Source organism: Pelodiscus sinensis, chromosome 11 (assembly GCF_052426305.1).
Source record: "Pelodiscus sinensis isolate ZL-2025 chromosome 11, ASM5242630v1, whole genome shotgun sequence".
NCBI classification, from domain to species: domain Eukaryota; kingdom Metazoa; phylum Chordata; order Testudines; family Trionychidae; genus Pelodiscus; species Pelodiscus sinensis.
This window is the reverse complement of record NC_143062.1, coordinates 13,563,802-13,577,450: the sequence shown is the minus strand read 5'-3', so window position 1 is coordinate 13,577,450 and position 13,649 is coordinate 13,563,802. Positions and strand designations below refer to the sequence as shown.

At 41.4% G+C, this 13,649-nt stretch overlaps 1 protein-coding gene across 18 annotated transcripts in view; it reads right to left on the bottom strand.

Moving 5' to 3' along the window:
• The window catches only part of LOC102448489 (plasma membrane calcium-transporting ATPase 2), an 857,866-nt gene that overhangs the window by 591,275 nt on the left and 252,942 nt on the right, over window positions 1-13,649 (bottom strand). For all 18 annotated transcript variants that reach the window (XR_012906525.2, XR_012906526.2, XM_075939331.2 and 15 more), the window contains one exon: window positions 13,418-13,461. The gene's annotated coding sequence lies outside the window, so the exon portion shown is untranslated. The remainder of the gene's footprint in view (window positions 1-13,417; window positions 13,462-13,649) is intronic.

Sequence of the window (13,649 nt, the reverse complement as noted above, 5' to 3'; positions counted from 1 at the left end):
ACATAATCTATTTGCACCTTGGAGCAGTGGAGAAAGAAGGTATCAGTCAGCTCCCTCCAGTCAACTCCAGGGTCAGCACAAAAAACATGCTGCCCTTTATTCTGGGCAGATGACGTCTACCAATCTAGTCCCAACTAACCAAATGTGAAATACAATCCAAGAGAACCCCATCACATCTGAATTTGAGCTATCCAGTGTACACAACTAGTCTTATTTGCAGAATGCAACGTTTAGAAGGCTTTTTTCACATTTTGATAAGACACTGCCATCATGGTAAAAATAGGTATTTTATTCACAGCTAAAAACCATGTTCATATTCTATGGCAAGGGAGCCAATTGCAGAACAGTCCTAGTCAGTTAAGTGTGGCTCTTAGTAGTTTTAAACAAACACATTTATTTACTGCCAGTAAAGAGTAAACCAGTTAACAGTCATTTTGTAACATCCCTATGACTAATTGTTATGACATCGTAATACGACATTTCTGAACAGCTCCCTATTAAATACTTACAGTGATAACTGTCAAGTTATTGTTTGAATTAAATTGTATGTTCAGCCTCCCCAGTGTGTATACAGTAGAGATTAGTACATTGAAAAGATAGCTTTATACTCATCCTAGAGCAGTAACAATAACCAAAGACTTTATGGGCGTTAAATTAGTTATACTGTTGGGCATGTCTACGCAGCAGTGTTGTTTTGGAATACTGACATTATTACAAAATAACATAGAGCATGTCTATACTACAAGTCTTTATTTTGAAATAATGTTGTGCTGGAGGACGAGGAGTAAGTGAAGTTAAAGGAACAGTGTTCTTCCTTCGACTTCCTGCTGTGTAGACAGTGCCAAAAGTCGAATTAAGCTATTTCAACTTAAGCTATGCAATCGACGTAGCTGAAGTTGCGTAGCTTAACTCACCTTTAACCCTGCTGTGTAGACATACCCTTATAGTTCAGCAAGGGGAAAAACTGAATATGAAACCAGAGAAGATACACTAATAAGCCTTGTGTATCCTGGAATTTACTCTGTTCACAGCCATCAGTATAGTTTTGCTGACGGAAACAGGGGGAGCCAGATAAATATGCTATAAGACATGGACAACGCTGTTAACTCTAGTTCAGTGGTTCTCAAAGTGTGGTCCATGGACCTCTACTGGTCTGCGACCATCTTGCAGATGGGCTGCAGGCTTGGAGCTCCCATAGCAGGGAGCCTGCACTGGCGCTTCAGCCCCACAGTCCTCCCCTCCCCCCCACCGAGGTTGAGGCGCCAGTCCTGGCTTCCCAGTGTGGTGGGGAGGAGCTTCATGGGCTGGATCCCATTTTCAGGGTAAGGAAGTGGCCATTCCCCTTCTAGCCCCCGGCTGGGGAAATGGAATCTCTGGAAACCGCTCGCCTGAAGGCTTTCCCTGCTGTGCCCATTGGCTGGTATCACAGTCAATAGAAGCAGTGTGGGGGGCAGTGTCTTGGAGCAGTGCAAGGCACCGAGCCATGTAAGTGTCCCCCATTCTGCTCTGCATTCCCATCCCCCTGATGCACTGCCTCCTTCTGAGACCCTGCACCTCTACTCTGCTCCTGTACTCTCCCTGCCTCCCAAACCGTCTACCTTCAGACCACTCCTGAACCTTACGCCCCCACTCCACTCCTGTTCCCTCCCTTCCACCGAGATCCCACCCACCCTGTGCCCACTCCTGCATCCTACTTCCTAGCCAAACCACCCCCACCCTCAGCCCACTCCTGCATTCTACCTCCCAGCCAGACCCCACACCCTAACTACTCCTGCACCCAGTTTGTCATCTTGGCTGGTGGTCCACAGAAAGGTCTGCATTGAGCAGGGTGAGACATGGGCCAAAAAGTTTGAGAACCATTGCCCTAGTTTCAAGAAAAGTCACACCTCACTGGTGCAAATCCTGCATTCTGACAATTCTGCCTGTCTGTACTAGCAGCTTGCTTCCGTGCAACCACACTGGGATTTGGCCTCTGACATATTATAGGCCTGGTGTAGACAAGGCCTATCATGTATGAAGCCAAAAATGTGACAATTGAGCCAACTAATAGTCACATGTAGGCTAAGGGTCCAGATGAATAATACCAAATACATATGCATGAACAGTCATTTGATGAACAGTCATTTGAAGAGAAATAGAATTCATTTTCACACTATTTATTTCACAATATTCCTTTGTTCATATTCACGCAAAGAACTTACTTCTCAAGAATATTTGTAGACAGTGAATATCTCAAGAATATATAACTGGGATCTTGGGTTTAATTATAGATTATAATTATACTCCCCGTCTTGCTGAAGCATGAGGTAAAGTTCTCTCAAGTCTTTTCAAAAAGCAGAACGCGATCAAACAGCTAAATTTAAGATAGAGATAAATACTATTGTTTTTATAAATAGGTTAACCTGTCTTCAAACTGAATGTAGCCATACAAGTTCCCAAATAACAGAAGATTATGCTGCATGGAACAGCTCTTCCCTTCAGACTGCCCATATCTCTCAGCCGTGTGGAGTGCAATTGCACTGTGTGGTGAAACCAAAGAAGAAAATGACACTTCTGCTGTTGGGAAAGGGTGGTACCCACCACATGAACAAATGGTGAACAATGTATCTCCCTCACCCTTGCTTTATACCGTTGGGGAAAATTAAGGTCCCCTCTGCACTCTGTTAGCAGGGGGCAGGGGGAGTGGAAAACGGGATGGGTGGGAGCATATGGCCCAGAATATTTGCCTTAATTCTTTCACACGGGGCCTTTTTGCAATAAAAAAATTATAGTAATTCTGCAGTGGGCCATTCAGCTATTTCACCAATATAGGATAATGAAATACAGGAATTCTGATCAAAACCTGTGTCATGTTCTGTTATGCTCTCGACTGCCTCTTTCACTACCTCCAATAACAGTCTTTACCTATATACACACATTCAAATTTCTTTACAAAAAACACTAAACATAACACCAGCAATTTTGTATTACAGTTACCAGTCATCTTTGAGCCAAAATCAAGTCACACAAACAATTTTTTTAAAATTTATGGATGAAAACACTTTTGACAGAGGTCATAACTAATTCTGAATATACTGTTCCAAGTTTTACTCAGAATGAAGATCAATTAAACGTCCTAGATTTCTAATTTAATTACTGTTACCTGCTCACCTTTAAAAAGTTTCTCTCAAAAAATACATTATACAATAATAGGATGGCATTTCAGACTTCATTTTTTTTAATAGTAATGGAAGAATGCACTTTTGCTGGGTGTAGATAGGTAGCTAGTTAGCTAACCTGGAATGCTTTATTTTAGATCTAAATATTTTCTATAAATACAGAATTAAATCTTCAGTTGCTATAAAATGCCATGAAAGTCCATGGAGTTATGATGGTGAACACCAACTGAGAATTTGATAAATCTTTCAAAAAAATACATGCATGCATATTATATGTGGGAAAAGAGACAAGTCACCCCAAGTGTCTATGTAAAGAGTTTGACTTGCAAATTTTGTAGACTTTGCTATCCATTTTGATGTGTATCACCGAAATATGCAAGAGATAAGGTATATTTTCAAGATCTTGTGCCATTATGGAGGTGCTTTTCTTTTACAGAGGAAAGTAAAAATACGCTTATGATGCCAATTATACTTTCCATTGTGTGGTCCAGAACACTGTGGTCAAATATATATAAAAATGTATCTTATTCTGTTGTGGGTTTCAGAAGTTAAACCAAGAGAAAGTTCCTCTCCACTCCAGCTGCTAAAATCAAAGGACAGGCTGCTTGTCCTGGGAATGGGAGAAGCCTTGCTATTCCAGAGCTTCCCTTCTCTTAGGCTCTTAAAATGATAACATGAAGCTCTGAGGTGAAAGCAGTTAGGGACTGGTGCCTGAATATGAGATTTCTTATCTCTTCCCCCGCCCCCAGTCTTTCTGCTGATGGATGAATCATCATTTCCTGATGGGCAAAGAGGGGTTCCAACTTGGAGTCCCCAGATTCTACCCATTTTCCTCTAAACAGAGAACTGTATTGGTGTTAAAAAAAACCTAGGGAGAAGTATCCCACGAGCTTCCCATTGTAATTTGTTTTGCTATCAATAACAGATTTTCATTTTGCTCAAGTCTAAGCTATAATGATGCCATTTCTAGGGATAAACAACTTCAGGTACCATTTTCACCCAGGCCTAGTCTGCACTCGGGCCAAGCAGAGTGTCCACACTACCAAGCCCATTAGTTTGAAATAACAGGCTGGTTATTTCAAAGTACTAACTCCTGCTTGTCATGAAGAATAACGCTTGTTTCAAAATTGTAATTTCGAAATAGTGTGGATGTGGATGCCCAGCTATGGCTGTTTCAAAACAATTGGCCTCCAGAGGCCTCTTACAGCTGCCCTTGTGGTTGCTCTCACCACCTATCTGACAACTCCACTGCTCCCCTTCTGCTGCAGACTTTAAAGTTGCAGGCAAAAGGGAAAGGGCTTGTGGAACCACACGAGCCCTGATAGCCCTGTGCCACACAGTACTCATTGGAGGAGCCATGAGCAACCCCTGTGCTCCTTCCAATGCCCCTGGCCGGGTATCCTGGATCTCATCGAGGTCTGGGGGAGGAGACCAACATCCAGGATCTCCGCACCATGAGGCGCAATGCTGATGAGTATGGCTGGATGGCTGCTAGCCTTGTGGACAAAAGTCACACCAGGACCCTGGACCAGATCTGAATGAAAATTAAAGAACTCCAGCAGTCCTACACCAAGGCCAGTGAGCTAAGTTCCCACTCTGAGGCGGCACCTCATACCTGCCGCTGCTATGAGCTGCTGGATACCATCCTGGGAAGGGGGCTGCCCCCTCCATCATTGTTGACTCTAGCATCAGCCCCTGTGAGGGCAGGATTGAGGAGGAGAAAGAGGAGAAGGGGGGAAACTAGCAAGGAAACTAGCCAGGGGAGCAAGGGGCACACTGTGTTGCCCAGGATGCACATGGGGATGCATGTCCACCTCCCTAACCCTGATGGTGCAGTCAGGGAACTAGTGCCGGTGTGCATCCTCTGGAACAGGCTTGAGTTCTAGAATATGCGGGCACTGTGCACATTCCCCGACCACCTGACATAAATGTGCATGAATCATCCCTTGTGGTCCATGAGGGCCTGTAGCACCATCAGAAAGTACCCCTTTCTGTTTATATAGTCCGAGGCATGATGGTCAGGAGCCAGGATAGAGATGTGGGTGCCGTCTGTGGCCCTCTTGCAGTTGGGGAAGCCGATATTGGCAAAGCCAGCGATGATAGGGTCAAAGTTCCCCAAGGTGATGACCCTCTGCAGGAGAATGGTGTTGATGGCCTTCACTACCTGCATGAGCACAGCCCCAACTGTGGATTTCCCCATGCTGAACTGGTTCCCTATGGAGCGGTAGATGTCTAGCATGGTGAGCTTCCAGAGGGAGATGGCAATGCACTTATGCAGGGGGATGGCAGGTCACAGTCAGGTTTCCTGTCATCTGAGGGCAGGGGAGGTCAAGGCTCCAAGAAGGTGGCCTTCTGCAGGCAGAAGTTCTGGAGCCATGGCTGGTCATCCCATCGTTGCAGGACAATGAGGTCCCACAAGTCAGAACTGGTCTCTCTCTGCCAGAAGCGGCGATCCCCGGTGTGCAGGGGATGGAGGATCATTTGCTGCATGAGGAAAGCCAGGGCCTGGATGAAGAGGTCCCTTGGTCCGGGCTCCTTGTCTTGGTCCTGAATCAGCATGTGGGCAGTGTGGATTAACTGTGCTATGAAGCACAATACAAGGCCCGTGAGCCTGGCACTGCTCTGCAGCAGCTCTGGCTCCATGTAATGAGTGTTGTGGCATCCGCAAGGGCAACCAAAGCACACGGTGTGAGTTTGGTGTCCCATGAGAGGACAGGCAGTGGAAAAGTGGTATATGAGATGCGGCTGCAGAAAGGAGTCCCTTTAAGCACGTGTCTTGGGTAGCCTCAGGAAGCAGCTATAGGAAGTGTTTGCTTTCCTGGTGCCCTCCCTGGAGTGTGCTTCCACTGGTTTTAAATGCAATGCAGGCTCCAATCAGTGTAGATGTGCTATTTCAAATTAATTCTCTGCTATTTCGATGCTGCCTCGTAATGTGGACATGTTATGTTTTGTTAGTCTATAAATTGCTACCAGATCATTTGTTTTTTTTACTTTTATTTCAAAACAGTTATTGTGGGAATTATTATTTCAAAATAACTTATTTTGAAATAATTTTCTAGTATAGACAAGCCTCAGTTAGACTTAGATAAAAAATGTTAATTGTTTTTCTCATTTTTTCACAAAAATGTGAGTTTGATTTTTTTTAACTTTTTTTTACTCTCTCTTGTTTCTCCTGTCACCCCCAATTCTCCCACCCATAAAAGAGGGGAAAAGAATAAAGCCAAAACTTTTTATTTCAAGATTTGGGGGGAGGTGTTCATGAAATACGAGACTTTGAAAAAAAATCTATTAATGATTTTTAAAGGCCATTTTCCAAAGGTCCATCCAGCCCAGTATCCTGTCTGCCGACAGTGGCCAATGCCAGGTGTCCCAGAGGGAGTGAATTGAACAGGTAATGATCAAGCGAGCTCTATCCTGCCATCCATCTCCACCCTCTGACACACAGAGGCTAGGGACACCATTCCTTACCCATACTGGCTAATAGCCATTAATGGACTTAACCTCCATGAATTTATCTAGTTCTCTTTTAAACTATGTTATACCTTCACAACCTCCTCAGGCAAGGAGTTCCACAGATTGACTATGCGCTGTGTGAAGAACTTCCTTTTATTTGTTTTAAACCTGCTGCCTATTGGTTTCATTTGGGGGCCCCTAGTTCTTATATTATGGGAACAAGTAAATAGCTTTTCCTTATTCACTTCCTCCACACCACTCATGATTTTACATGCCTCTATCATATCTCCCCTTAGTCTCCTCTTTTCCAAGCTGAAAAGTCCCAGTCTCTTTAATTTCTCTTCATATGGGACCCGTTCCAAACCCCTAATCATTTTAGTTGCCCTTCTCTGAACCTTTTCTAATGACAGTATATATTTTTTGAGATGAGGCGACCACATCTGTACACAGTATTCAAGATGTGGGCATACCATGGATTTATATAAAGACAATAAGATATTCTCCATCTTCTTCTCTATTCCTTTTTTAATGATTCTTAACATCCTGTTTGCTTTTTCGACTGCCACTGCACACTGCATGGATGTCTTCAAAGAACTATCCACGATGACTCCAAGATCTCTTTCCTGATTAGCTGTAGCTAAATTAGCCCCCATCATATTGTATGTATAGTTGGGGTTATTTTTCCAATGTGCATTACTTTACATTTATCCACATTCATTTCATTTGCCTTTTTGTTGTCCAATCACTTAGTTTGGTGAGATCTTTTTGAAGTTCTTCACAGTCTGCTTTGGTCTTAACTACCTTAAGCAGTTTAGTATTGTCTGCAAACTTTGCTACCTCACTGTTTACCCCTTTCTCCAGGATCATTTATGAATAAGTTGAATAGGATTGGTCCTAAGGCTGACCCTTGGGGAACACGACTAGTTACCCCTCTCCATTCTGAAAATTTATTATTTATTCCTACCCTTTGTTTCCTGTCTTTTAACCAGTTCTCAGTCCCTCTTATCCCATGACAACTTAATGCATGTAAGAGCCTTTGGTGAGGGACCTTGTCAAAGGCTTTCTGGAAATCTAAATATACTATATTTACTGGATCCCCCTTGTCCACATGTTTGTTGACCCCTTCAAAGAACTCTAAAGGTATGTCTACACTAGCTCGTTACTTCGAGCTAGGTGGGCAAATGAGGGCATCCGGAGTTGCAAATAAAGCAACCGGGCTTAATTTGCAACTCTGGTTGCCCTCACTTGCTTACCTAGCTCGAACTAACGAGCTAGTGTAGACGTACCCTAATAGATTAGTAAAACATGATTTCCCTTTACAGAAACCATGTTGCCTTTTGCCCAACAAATTATGTTCTTCTATATGTCTTCTATGTGACAATTTTATTCTTTACTATTGTTTCAACTGTTTTGCCCGGTACTGACGTTAGACTTACCAGTCTGTAATTGCCGGGATCGCCTCTAGAGCCCTTTTTAAATATTGGCGTTACATTAGCTATCTTCCAGTCATTGGGTACAGAAGCTGATTTAAAGGATAGGTTACAAACCATAATTAATAGTTCCACAATTTCCCATCTGAGTTCTTTCAGAACTCTTGGGTGAATGCCATCTGGTCCCGGTGACTTGTTACTGTTACGTTTATCAATTAATTCCAAAGCCTCCTCTAATGACACTTCAATCTGTGATAAGTCTTCAGATTTGTCACCTACAAAGAACGGGTCAGGTTTGGGAATCTCCCTAACATCGTCAGCCGTGAAGACTGAAGCAAAGGATTCATTTAGTTTCTCCGCCATGACCTTATCGTCTTTAAGTGCTCCTTTTGTATTTCGATTGTCCAGGGACCCCACAAGACTACACACAGATGATTGTTTTGTCCAGTGATGAGACTGCCTGAGGACATACAAACTTCTCTCATACATTTCTTTTATTGTCTCTGTTCTCTTACTCTGGGTTCTGTTGGAGTATGTAAAAATTAATAGGGGTCTGAAATGGCTCTACATTAGTGGTTCAGGGGTCAGCCACAGCATTACCCTTTAAACACTTTCCTTCTGTTTTGTTTTGTAGTTTGGGAATATAGATTAAGAGTCCGTTCAAAACCAGTATTATCCTTTCTGATGTATAAAAATGTTCTTTCTCTTCATTCTTGTAGCCTAAGAAACCAGACAAGTATGGAGTTGCTTTATTTTGTTATATCTCTTGCTTATCCTCATTGGCTCTATATAACACATCTTCAGGGTCAAATTCCCTGTAATCTCTGTAACCTGTTGATTTAGAAAGTTTGTAGTGTAGAAAGTGTTTATTCAATTAGAAATTGTGTAAATAATAATTAGAGGTGGGTATAATTGTATTCATTATTTGTTTATTAATATTCATTTTATGGGAGTTAACATCAATTGGAGTATTGTGTCCAGTTCTGGGCACCACATTTCAAGAAAGATGTGGAGAAATTGGAGAAGGTCCAGAGAAGAGCAATAAGAATGATTAAAGGTCTAGAAACATGACCTATGAAGGAAGACTGAAAGAATTGGGCTTGTTTAGTTTGGAAAGGAGAAGACTGAGAGGGGACATGATAGCAGTTTTCAGGTATCTAAAAGGGTGTCACAAGGAGGAGGAAGAAAAATTGTTCTCCTTGGCCTCTGAGGATAGGACAAGAAGCAATGGGCTTAAACTGCAGCAAGGGAGGTTTAGGTTGGACATTAGGAGAAACTTCCTAACTGTCAGGGTGGTTAAACACTGGAATAAGTTGCCTAGGGAGGTTGTGGAATCTCCATCTCTGGAGATATTTAAGAGCAGATTAGATAGACATCTAGCAGGGATGGTCTAGATGGTACTGGGTCCTGCCATGAGGGCAGGGGATTGGAGTTGATGCCCTCTCAAGGTCCCTTCCAGTTCTAGTGTTCTATGATTCTATGATTACTAAATACGGTTTTAGGAAAAATAGTGATAGGCATGTGAATTAACATACTAAAATAGATAAAAGGCTGTGATTAGCATCAGGTTGTGGTCACTCTGACATTGTGTTGAATGTCCCAGGTAAACAAACGTATGCGGGAAATAAAGCAGTTCCATTTACCCCGTCTGCTTCTGGGTTGCCTGTTTCTTCTCTAACAGGCTCCTCAGTAACAGGTTCCTTACCTGTCAACTCCATTTTCATTTAATCCACCATGAGTGGGGACAGTTTGTGAAATGCTTCCTATGAGCAGAAATTTGGAATTCATTCAGTTGTATTCCTTTGAAGTATATAGTGCAAAGAAAAGAATTTGAAAGCTTAAGGTACATCAGATTAATTACCCAAACGTGTCTAATTTGGTATTCTGTCAACCTGCCCTTCATTGGACCTGCATAACCCTCTTCCTCTCCCCCATCTCTAGAGAAACTATGTAATTCTTTTTCACATGCATACATCAGAAAAAGTTAATTATAAAAATATATCTGGTCACATGAAACATTTAGGCTGTGTCTAGACTACATGCCTCTGTCGGCAGAGGCATGTGGATTAGACAGATCAGCAAAGGCAAATGAAGCCGCGATTTAAATGATCATTTACATTTACATGGCTGCCGCGCTGAGCCGACAAACAGCTGATCAGCTGTTTGTTGGCTCGTGCGCTAGTCTGGACGTTCCCCCTGTTGACATCAAAGCCCTTTGTCGGCAGCCCCGTTATTCCTCGTGGAATGAGGTTTACCGGGGCTGCCGACAAAGGGCTTTGATGTCGACAGGGGGAACGTCCAGACTAGTGCGCGAGCCGACAAACAGCTGATCAGCTGTTTGTCGGCTCAGCGCGGCAGCCATGTAAATGTAAATGAAGCCGCGATCATTTAAATCGCGGCTTCATTTGCCTTTGCTGAACAAACAAATCTACATGCCTCTGCCGACAGAGGCATGTAGTTTAGACGTACCCTTATAGTGTGGAGGCAAGTCATGAGGACAATAATGAGCTTTATGATCATATCAGTAGACAGACCTAATGTATCTCTCTTCCATTCTCTTGTGTTTTATTGCTTCTGTAACACAGTAACATAAATTGCAGTCAATTGTTTAAGGGTATCTCTTATTGAAATTGTATTACACTAGATAAAAAGGAGACAAATGACACAAAATAATCACAATCTCCAAACCACATTAATCAGATAAGTCATACTTCAAAAAGTGAATAATGATACCAGGCTCAACTTGGAGAACAATGAATATCTGAAAGTAAATTAGAATTTCAAAATGCCAGCTAATATTCTCATTCTTTTTAGAGCCATGTCAACAGATCAGGATATTTAATTTGTAAAGGCTATATCACTCCTATTTTAAAAGATTATATGAAAAAATAACCATATATTTACAAGTAAAGGTTTCTCTTCACTTTTGATTTACACTTAATATATCAACCCATTCAGGCTAGTAGATCTATTGAAAATATTGTGGTGTGCTGTAAATGTAGAACACACAAAAATTTCACAAGAAATGGGGAGAAATCAGCTAAAAGGTGGCATTTAGCTTTAGTCAACTATTGTTGGATACTGGTCTAAGCTTTAGATACTGCATCATTTTATTAAATGAAATGTGAAACAAGTTGTTATGGAGAAGCACTGGCAGTGTGGTCTGAATGTTCAAAAATCCAGTTCTCAAGACTGGAAATGCCTTTGAGCAATAAAGTATTTTTCCTATCTAATATTTATTATTTTAATTATAATTTTTCTTCTCCCTTTAAACCCACTGCAGACAAATTGGCAGCATAAAATGAATTACCCCTTGAGTTGCAGAGTGAGTAATAGTCTAGTTTATTTGGTTTTGTACTTCAACTGTGATATAATGACATATAAAGAGAAGCCATGAAAAAGGCTGGCAGCAGTACAATCAGCTCACTTGTCTGATCTTCTAATAAAAATCTGCATTAATAAAGTGAAGAAAATGTGGCAATTGCTGCCATTTTATTGTGTCCTTCACAAACTATTTCAAGTAAGGAATCCCACACTTGGGCCTGATCCAGACAAGCGTCAGCAATTGGTGACATAACTATTCTATGGCTCTGTTATTCCAGTGACACCTTTTTAAATAATATCTATACATGTGGATTGAATAGCAGCTGAGATTGCATGTGAAATGAACCATCACTTCAGTCATATTTGATGGAAATGTTCAGTATTTAAAATCAATAATATAAGAAAAGTGAAATTACTAACAGATCCATTTATTATGCTTCTCGGGCTCCCAGATAAATTAGATCTACTGCAGAATAATTCAAAGTTACTTCTGCACCTTTCAATAACCAGATACACTTTGCCAGAATTTTAGAAGAAAGTGTTCCTTTTACCTCCTCCCAATAATTTTGTACAGGAGAACACAGATTGTTCAGTTAATGAAACAGGCCTACCATTTTTAGAAGTAGAGAAAAAATACAAAAGATATTTAAAACTGGGAAACTGAGACATTTGATTTTCCTGTGTAACTTTCCACTATCTTTAGAATACTAAGCAGCACTTGGAAATGACATAAAGGAACATGCCCACTGATTACCTAGATAGCTTAATGAGAGCTTGGATTTTCAATGGTGGAGTTAATTTAAGTGAACCAAAGAAGATTAAAGATCATCATTCTAAAACCTTAGATTCTTCCCTGTCAACTCTAATCCCATCAGCCAGGGAAAGCTCTTTACTGACCCTAAGCCTAAGAGACAGGGGTCATTGACTAACATAGTTTATGTGACTTTCCCTGGCTGACAAGAGAGTGAACTCATTAACTAGTGTAGGCACACAACTCACCAACTCACCAGATTCTACAGGCTTTTCTCCTCTGATCCCCCTAAAGAATACAACCCCCCCCCCCACCCTAAAACAACTGCTCATTAAACTCCCTGATACAACTCAGGGTGAAATCTACACAAACACACCCCTTAATCCACGACCAGGAGTTTTCTATCTGCTACCCAAGATCCACAAACCTGGAAATCTTAGACGACCCATCATCTGAAGCACTGGAACACTTACAACAGGATTATCGGGTTATACTGACGCTCTCATCAGACCCTATGCTGCCAGCACCCGTAGCTATCTTCGAGACACCACCGACTTCCTGAGGAAACTACAAAATATCAATAATCTTCCTGAAAACACCATCCTGGCCACTTGGATGTAGAAGCTCTTTACACCAACATTCCACACACAGATGGATTACAGGCTGTCAGGAACACTAATCCCTGATGACATAACGAAAGCTCACAATACCATCCACCTATTTCGTTAGTCTCTAAGGTGCTGCAAGACTATTCATTGTTTTTTAAGCTTCATTACCAGGAGGAAGTGAGAGAGAGACAGAAGACCTATATGAACACCACATGGATTTAATCTACTTAAAATTTAAAAAAGGAGCAGACTGTAGGGGAGACATCCACAGCTGTGGATATGTAAGTGCCACTGCCCATTGTCCCTGTCCCAGTGAGAAGGTGCATACATGCCACTGCCCATAAGCTTGCTTCCTGAATGAAAAGGCTTCTGTCTACAAATCTGGCAATGCAGCACATTTCACAAACAATTAAATTAATGAAACCAAAAGTAAACGCATCTCTGACCTCTGTATTAAAAAGGTCTGCATTCTCAATGGGTATTTAAAAAGTGATGCTACATTGGACATTGTAGTGGTTTTACTGTACTAAATTAGAAACACAGCTTTAATTGGGTGGATTAATCTGGACAAACATCATCCCAGTATTCCTGGGTGCTTTCAAATGATATACTGACAAACTAGAACAGTATCAGTGTAACAAATACATGCAATTGTATCACAAATATCTAAAACAAAGGAAATAAAAGACTTACCTTGCATGTGCCTGATTTGGGTCTCGTGCAACAGCGTGCAGGCACTAAATGAAAAAAAAGAGGTGATTTTAGGTGTTTTAAATACATGAGGACAAACTTCACAATAGTTGTCAAGATAACATTTGAATAGCATAAGCTGTTTTATTAAACCTAACATCTTAATATTAGCCATCTGAATATTTCAATGACAGCCATTTGACAGTCTCAGAAATCATGGCATGATGAATAAAAT